This window comes from Anopheles funestus, chromosome 2RL, assembly GCF_943734845.2.
Source record: "Anopheles funestus chromosome 2RL, idAnoFuneDA-416_04, whole genome shotgun sequence".
Taxonomy (NCBI): Eukaryota; Metazoa; Arthropoda; class Insecta; order Diptera; family Culicidae; genus Anopheles; species Anopheles funestus.
Window position 1 is genome coordinate 13,282,069 of NC_064598.1, and position 9,497 is coordinate 13,291,565.

The 9,497-nt window shown below is 41.5% G+C and overlaps 2 protein-coding genes across 4 annotated transcripts in view; both read right to left on the bottom strand.

Moving 5' to 3' along the window:
* Positions 1 to 2,298, bottom strand: part of LOC125764978 (uncharacterized) — a 42,524-nt gene extending 40,226 nt beyond the window's left edge. For all 3 annotated transcript variants that reach the window (XM_049429774.1, XM_049429775.1, XM_049429773.1), the window contains exon 1: positions 92 to 2,298. The gene's annotated coding sequence lies outside the window, so the exon portion shown is untranslated. The remainder of the gene's footprint in view (positions 1 to 91) is intronic.
* LOC125764939 (non-canonical poly(A) RNA polymerase protein Trf4-1) overlaps positions 1 to 9,497 on the bottom strand; it is a 132,496-nt gene that overhangs the window by 72,572 nt on the left and 50,427 nt on the right. The gene's annotated exons all lie outside the window — the stretch shown is intronic.

Genomic DNA, 9,497 nt, shown 5'->3' on the forward strand with positions numbered 1-9,497 from the left:
CCAAACATAGGGTCAGACGTTCACACACTCCCGTTGCATATTGGTGAACAAAAATTCTGGACACGTGGACACGTGGAACACTTTCACTTACCCACACCCCTCTTCCCGCACCCGCAATTCACACACAGAGCAGCACACTAGGTATAAGAGATCTAGTCGTCAGGGCACTCTTCACACAGCAAACAAACCAGCTGATCCGTTTCGTTAGCGCCCGTCACATTCTTGACATTCTTTTGCTGGAACTTTTGCTGGACGCACTTTCACGATGAACGATTGGGAGAATCGTTACATTTTGTGTAAATCCTTCTCGCTGTTTCAGGCCACTTCACTTGTTCGAAATTCGGATTAACTTGATAGCACTCTGCGGCAAGTGCGGACTATAGCGTCCGTGGAAGAAGATGGACAGAGCAAAAAAAAACGACAATCTTTTATCGACCAGCAAACGTTCGTCAACTGTCTGACGTCACTACGGCACGAAGAGACACGCTCACAATGGACACCTTAAGAAATTGTTATGTTTCGTTTCTTTTTAGCTCGTTCGCGCACTACACTCTAACACCGTTACATGTCATGTTACGATGACGAATATGACACCTCCAAGCGATAAAATCAGTTTTGTAAGGAACGTCTCTGATTCTGGTTGCAATCACGCAACGGCACTATATACCTAACGGTCAACCGTTTGCTTTGCTTTATGCCACACAAGATGTTTGGTTGGTAGGGAAAAACCGCGCGCGCTGGATCTACTTCAATGTCGTCAGACTATTCGCACACGAATGAACGATGGTTCGCGCTGGCGATGAATGGCAACCTGTGGGAATGGCATGAACACAGCGTTCACGCTGGTGAAAGAGAATCCGCGTTTCTCGCATATTCTCACCGCAGCTGTGAATGAATGGAAGAGAATTCCATCTTCAAGCGCGTAGCAAAAGAGAGAGAGAGAGATCGAGAGGATGACACGTTTGCTCTCCAACAGTATTGATATACTAAAAGCAGTAGTGGAACGGGTGCAGCGTACAAACGTGTTAGTGTTCACTCTGGCTGCTTGCCGCGTGCTTTATCCCATCGACCACGGCCCTGCCCAGCTTCCGTGCGTACACAGCGCCCCAAACGGTTCACGTGTGCCTGAAAGCAAAAGTAAGTCTTAAGAGATCTCGCCAATAAAAGAAAAGCAATCGTCGTACACTTTCTCCGATCGTCTCACACAGCGAAGGAGGTTAAAGAGCGCCAGATGGACGAGCGCCAGGCATGACAGCAGCAGTGTCGTGGAGCCTTTGCGGGCGACAGGACTCTGACCTAACGTTGCGTTATGTCGTCGTGCGTTGTACGTGGCTCGACGTTGACGCTCCTGATGCCCGTGTGGGGAAACGTCGTGTCAATGGGAAGGGTAAATTTGATTATTGAACCTGTCGGGGAATAGAGCCACAACCTTTACGCCTTGTGCTCTTGGTCGGCGGCATTAGTGATATTTCCTTACCGTCATCCTCCGTCATCCGCCATCTTACCGTTATCTTGCGCTATTCGCTACCAACGCGTTCGTTTCCCTGCTTGGAAAACAATTGCCAGGCCTGCGCTACCGGGTGAATCGATCCGTTCCAAATTTGAGAAAAGGAGTGAGAAAATGGATTTACCTTCACCTTTTTGGGGGGAGTTTTCCTTTTTTCCTTGAGACATTGCTACCACATGGAGGCACCATATGTAGTGAAGGTTTTTTTTCTTTCTTAAGACTCTATCCTGTTACCTTAGATCGGAAAGACACGGCGCGGCTCGGTTGTGCAGCATCGGAAGGCATCGAACGACAACTTTTCCGATGAAAAGTTGGAAAAGCTACACGGTCCCATACAAGCTCGGAGCGTTTGTTCGCGTTTATGACACAGGTTGGGGGGTGGGGTCGGAAAATGGAAATGCAAATCCATTTTCCAACGAGCGAGCTCTAACGGAGCACAGGGAGAAAAGGAGAAAAGTTTTGTTCGATACGATTGCGATACCGGTGTGCGCCAATGTGTGGTGCATTTTCCAATCGAATGGCACAGCGAACGAAGAAGTTGGTGCGAGTTTTCTTAAGGAAATGTAATTAAATGGAGATGAATGAATGTGTAGCCGGGTGTTTTTTTTTGGTTTTTTTGGATACGATTCGCAAGAAAACGGGAAAGTTTCGGCTGAGAGCTTTTAGAGTTTATTTTAGATCAACGCAGCTGGTGACAGTTTATTGGGGTTTTTTTTGTGTATTTACCTTAAAGCGATTATTGCTTTAAAGCTTCGTATTTGAAATCTTCCAATTTTTTAAAGTTATTATTAATTAAGTAATTTATTATTAATCTTCTTATAAGTATAAGTAAATAATATTTAACTAGATACAAATTGTTCTCTCATTATTTCTCAAGCAATGATTTTCCACACACTGAGATAATTATACATATTCTCCATACCTAAGCTTTATTCCTATCTGCACAGTATTGATGTATATCACCAATAAGATTTTACATACATTTTACATTCACCAACATAAGGCAAAATTTTCCTTCAACAAAACAGATCAAAAAGGGCACTGGACTTGGGCAAGAATGTGCGATTAGAAGCCCTTGGAATTTGGAACATTTTTCTCCACATGCCCCAACGTATCCAGAATGGAATTTGGTTGCATTTTCCAAAACGAAGAATGTTGTCACATTCACTACCAATTGGAGGAGAACGAGGATGGGTCTCTGTCTATTTATTCGACGACCAATATTGTCTTTGCAAAGTAAATACATTCCCACTAGCTAGTCTCAGCTGGCATATGATCAGTTGACAGCAAGTGTCAACCATTTCGTTGCCACTAATCTATCATCTATTCAGCTAAGCCACGTGGCTGAATCGCAAACAATGAGTGGCTAATATTAACAAAGGATTGTTGTTTTTTTTTCTCACGGCTGCCAGTTCATTTAATTTGCAAATTCGAAAAGACGAAAAGTAGTTCGCACAGCTCCCCAGGAAGGCAAAAGTGAGTGATTGGTTGTGTGTGAGAGAGATATCAGGATACGTGGAAATGCCTTCAGCAGACGGTAAGAAAGGTAAGCAATTAGTTTCGTACCGTGGCAAATATGTAAGCATACGGGTAGGACCAGAACAAATAACGGGGTGGGACCCGGGGAAGGTTCGTTGGCGATGAGCAAATGATGATGATGGTGGAAATGTGACGAAAGTGCTTAATTGATTAGCTTTCCCCGTTCACGGTCGTTGGCAGACAGATGAACCGTGAAATGCCAAAACCATCGCCATCAAACACCATACGTGGTAAACGGAACGTTAACTTTTTCCCTGCCCCCCCCGTGGTTGCTGGTTGAGTCGTTTGGGAATTACCAGCGCCCGGAACCAATATTGCTTCAGAGCGGCAGAGCCACTTCAGTTGATGGTTGTTTATTGTAGGCTTGTACGCCTTCGTCTAAAGTGTTTTTCTTTCCAAACCGCCATCGGATGATGGTGGTGGTGCTGGTGGAAAACGACGAGTGCATGAAGTTTCCTTCTCAAAAATGGAAATTTGTCAGATTTTAGAACTGCGAGCTTTTGCAGCGAATGGATCGAACAGTTCTGCAGATGAAGCAATAAATCATACAGACATGTTTAATGGGACGATAGGTTTCCGGGAAGATGAAGATGTTGATACGGGATACGGGAGTTTTTTTATTTTTAGGGAGAAGGAGTAGAAGAAAATTCTTTTCCGCTTGTCGAAACACGGAATTTGGATTTGGCTGTTTGCAAGATTAAAGGATGACTTTCGCAAACGATAAATTCGTTTCGTTTAAAGCATGTTTATTGAGTGGAAAACATTCGGGTGGAGTTTTCCATTAGAATTTTGTTGGTTTTCAATTTCTTGAGAGTTTGCTTTGAAGCTGTGTGTAACATTTTATTGATCGAGCAAACCAAATACTTAATTAATCGGTTTATATACAATCCTTCCATAATTCAAACGATACAAGACACTCAATGTGACATACGACTGATTAACACTTTGTTGACGGGCGATTTTTAGCTAGAACGTGCTGGTATCACCGCATACATTTGTTGTCTTCGGCGCTGGAGAGTATAGCGTGTCCCGCCGCACGATGTTATTAGTTACTTGAAATCTGTCACACACATAGAAACATTACATTACATTAAAAACATTCAGGTCAAAATAGTCCGTTCCGAATCAGAAAAGTTCGGCTAAGCGAGGACGGACATGTCCGTCCACCCGTCAACAACGTTCGGCTGAGCGAGGACGGACATGTCCGTCACCCGTCAACAAAGTGTTAAGTATGTTTGTGTCTGTGTCTTTCTATTAATCTTATTTCCTTAATCGATCCGATATTGATTGAGACACATAAATCTAATTTTTATCGCCCAAAAAAAAGTTAATAGATAGTAAGTTATATCCCAACTTCACATGTTTGATGTTATCGAAGTTTAGTGCTGTAACACAAGTAATCTCATAAATCTTAAAGGCAATGACAAAGTGAAAGTGCTTTCGCAAACAATTTCTACATTTGTTTTATGTTTTGTTTACTCGGTAGATTGGTAATACGAGCAACATGTTTTTGGAAGTTCATTTGTGTCCGAAGCCTGTAGAAAACTGGAGAAGAAAACGTCTCGAGAGAAGAAAACATTTGTTTGGGGTTTTTCACTGGAGCATAACAATTTGACCACGGAAATATTCGCTACTTAGCCGTGCTGTGAATAAAAATTCACCCTTCGGAATAGGGATTTGTTTTTTCAAAAGAGGTTTCTGTTTTTTTTTGTCTCGAGTGTCGGAATCGAGCCTCGCTGGAGCAAAGTTTTGTTTGTCAGCCAAAACAAAAACCCCAAAACAGTGCTACAAGTAGCGTGAAACAAACCCGAAGGGTAAAGCCTTCCATGGTCTATGGGGTTTTTTCTTGGTGAAAATTCTGACAAAGAGAGAACAATTTCTACAAACCTTTTAAAGCTACAAAAAACAAGGAGAAAACAGAAATGAAGGAAACAAACTGCTACATTATTTCCTAGAGCACCCTCTCGCAGCAAACCGGCCTCGAATGAGGTGGCACGAGCTAGAAATGTGAACCACCACGAGTGTACTTTACTTTCTGGCAGGTACCACTATCCGGCTCTACACACTTCCGGTCGGTGTGTTGTGCCCGGTCGACATCGGCCGGAAGCGTCAAGATGAACGTGGATTCAGACGAACATCCGACGACGAAGGGGATGGATGCACTTGCCTGTCAAAAGAGCAAGTAACAATGAAGCGACAAAAAATGGCCTCAAATCTACAGAGCTAGAACAGGAGAGAAAGTAGTACCCAAAATGGTGTCTTTTTACGCCCGAGAAATCAAGTCGATTTCTCGATTTCTCCTGAGATGATTGAAACCATCTGGATGGAGGATGCAACATGAAGGTTTTGTCGGGAGGGGAAGAAAATACACGTCAAAGGCACGCACACATACAAACCAGTAGGATACTAACCGTTGACACAAAATTCCACTCAAAAAGAAACGCTTACCCCCTGGAGGGATTCAATGTCCCACCACAACGGCGGCAACGGTGCGTCTCATCGATCTGTGAAACCTCTTGTTTTTCTCTCCGTTTGCTGTCGACGGAACCTTTTGTGCTGGTGTCCTTTCTTTCCTGTCCCTCGTTTTTTCGGTGGCTCTTCTTATTACGCGCGCTGTACAAGGCTTCCTTTCCCAGCGTAAGGATTCCCTCTTTTATCTCCCTTTCTCGCCCTTTCCGCCATTTTCGGCCGGATGTAATATTTCCTTTTTGGGGCAACTTTAATTTATTCTCAGCACAATTTCAATCGCATTGTGCGCTTCTACGGACAATGAATTGAACGCATGGCATAGGAAATGGACCGCGTTATGTGTCGTAATGGGTGCACGCCTGTTGACTGCGTACGCTTTTCGGCTTACGCACATGAAACCCGTCGAATGAGGGAAAGGTTATTAAATGGAATTATATCTTTTTTTTTGTTAAAATTTTATTATTCCACATGTTTACATGTAGCCATTATTTTTTGGGGGATGAGAGAGAAATGTTTTAATAACGAATGTGCTGTAAACACTTTTGTGTGTAACATTGTATTATACACTTTTGTGTTGTTAGTGTTCGTACAGATGTTTTCATGAAATGTTTTCATTTGTGTAGAGTACGATGAATACTTCCAGTTTGGGGTGGTTAAAAAGGTTTTCTTCTTAAATAACTTTTTTTCAAATATATTTCATTTATATTATATTTTTTTATTCGTGTACAAATATTTCTTTTTTACTTAATGAAGGTTTTTTTAAGTATAATATTGTCCTCATATTCACATTCCGTATAACTAATAGTATAAGTAATAGTAAGAACTCTATTTGAAGTATGTTTAGTTCTTCTTTCTTGAACAAATATCATACTCCGTTGATTTCTTCATAATAAATTCTTTTTCTTGGAATTGGACTCTAGTGCCATTCAGCTTATTCATCGAAATATTCCTTCGGTACGCCTATTTCCAGTTACTAGCAATAGTTTCATCATTTCTTTCATTACTTTCTATTTTTCTCGCTACAAATGCACTCCGACGAAAAGTGGAGCCGCCATTGTAAGAACTCTTGCAAAATGGCAAGATTGCGTCTGACGTCACGTTCAAGAGAACTTTGACCAAAAAAACCAGAAAAACCACAACTGGAGGCCCGATCACACGAACGAAGTACCGAAGCACACCGCAAAGAGTATAGAACGAATTGAATCTAATTTTCCATCCTGCCAGATTTCCTCAACATTTCTCTCGCAAACGAAGCTGCTCGAAGCTGCAGAAAGGGTGTGAAATGGTGGTAGAAACAGTCATGAAAATATTCTTTTTTCTTTTCTGCAGAAATCTTGCACAAGAAAAACGTTCGTGCCGTTCTTTTCGTTTCGTTTCGTCTTTTGCTTTGCTTTTGGAAATTTTTTTTTCGGCTTCGTTGCACCTGTTCGTTTGCTACTGGCGGTAATACTATTTCTGATATCCTTTGTCGATGTTTATTTTTCATCCACGGCCTCACGGTAGTTCCGTCTAACTCACGCAAAGCGATTATATTATGGTAATGATAATAATAAAATCACACCGCTGCGTGCTCGAACGCTTGTCGTACGCAATGGAGGCGCCTGGTACTTGGTAGTTTCCAGGCGAAATATTTTGGCGTTTATTCACCGGCATCCGGATGAATCGCAGTGTGCAAATCAGCCACTTCACTTGTCAATCAATACCTGCTTGGGTACATCATAAATTGAATCCCCCAAAAACGCATGTTTGGCAGAAGAAATAGAACATAAAGCTCTCTTTATTGGTTGTATTTGATTTAAATACGTTTGTAGGAAAACGTTTAGTTCCTTCCGTTAAAGTTTTTGCACCAAACCAACAATCGATTCGGTTTCGGAATTGGAACTTTAAGCAACGGAATGAATGCTCATCGGGGTTCAAGATCGATTATTAACTTTCCAACTGTAACTGAAACTGTCTACTCCACTGCTTTTCCCTCGAAGCACTTCCCAAAACAGCACCCAGCTCGTAGGATCGAACAGCGTATTCAAAATTCATACTCCAATCGTTGTTGTTCTCGGTTCGTTTTGTTCGCTTGTTAGCTTGAAACCGTGTGACTTTCGCCACGCCAGCACATTGAACGGCACATAAATCCCCCGGATCACAATAACCAAGCCACTCAGTGTGCCCTGACTTACTTGTTCTCTGTGTTTTTTTGTTGCTGTGTGGCGTATTGTTTCCCTTCCTTCTTCAACTGCTGCTGCCACATTCAGTGCTTTTTTTGCATTCAACTCTGGGTTGTATCATGACCAGACCAGTGCTTCAATCCGGTATTCAAATCTCAGTATCCGTTCAAGCGTTACGATGGCTTTGTGCAAGCCTAATAGGGAAAACGAGTTCGATGTGCTGTGTTTTCGGGTTTGCTTTTTAGCTTTTTTTTTATTGGTTTAGTTGAATTTCTTTGTGTTTCGGGTTTTTGTTCCTTCGTATGGTTTTTATTTTGGGCACGTTATAAATTTAAATTCTCACTTGTGAGGCCTTCGACCTTTGTAATGTACACTTTTTTCAAACCGAAATTTTTCATCTCATCAGGTTAAAGTCTTTTCTAGACTGAAAAATTCAAGTTCAAAATTAATTTTTGTTTGCTTAAAATACTTTTAAATGTTAATTAATATTTTTTTTATGAAACATAACTACGTAAATATTTTTTACTTTATCATTAATATGTTCCACCAATAAAAACCTTAATTTTTGTACCTTTGTTTTGCAAGCTCAATCCCTTTATTATGTTTTGCTTTCTGCGAAAACCATGCTGTTCTTCGTATCGAATGTGTTTCGTTTCGTTTTATGGTACGATAACAGACGTTCGTTCCCGTTCGAGCGCCCCCAAAAACATATGCCACCCAATTATGGTAATTAAGGTTAGGCTGATGTGACACGGTGTCATACATTGTATGCGTATGTATGCGGTTATGAATATATTTGCTTTACTTACTAATCGCTGCTCTACAACACTTGGTAAACAAATTTATAATCGGGTTAAGCATTTAAATTGTATTGATTTCCGACATACCGAAAGTATAGCTATTCATAGCACTTTACAATAGCTTCATTTCTTCCTCACCAATTCACGCGACTAACATACAAAGGGATTCCATGCAGTGCGTTAATAGCACACCGTATTTCAGCGGACCCTTGTCCATTACATCGGGTAATAATCCCATCCGATTATGTTACCGCGTTCACTGGGTATTGTAAAAGACAATCATTTACTTTTCGCACCCCTGCCAGCGCCACCCAACGTCAACGAACTCCGTACGGATACGAAGTACCGGGCGTCTCCATCATGAAGAAAACAATTGTGGCACCGCTGTACGTGCCGATTACGGTGATACGGCCTATCAATAACAAGTGTATTATCTTCATCACAATCGAACCGGCTGCCCGTCAATGGTGAATGAGTGGTTTTACTTATCCCACCATGCACTTTCATACCGGGGAGTGATTCGACCATATAATCCATCGCTTGTCACGTGTTTGTGTCCGAAATGTTCTGCTGGTGGCAGTTTCTCAGCTGGACACTTCGGGTAGCACTTGCCACGTAAAATAAAATAACGATCGAGTGTGGAAAAAACCAAAATGGTTTACACACGAACAATAATTCACTTTAGATAAGAAGGCACAGGTTGGGGAACCTGTGTTCCCACCATTCTTTTGTCCAACATTAACCGCTTTATACATTTGAAAATATTTTTTTAATCACAAAGTTACAATCGGTTCCTACTTCCATTTAACTGTAACATTTCGTACAATGTAAACATTGTTATCCAAACGGCCAAATCATCTTTGCCACGGTCGGTGTATTGTTCCGAATCATATTTATCAACCAAAAACCCACTGCAACAACAGTCGCCGGTAGTTGTTTTTTTCTCCCCTTTTCTTTTGTGATTATTCACATAAAAGAGTATTTTTGCACTTCCAGGAAACTGTTTGAACTGTCGTTGTT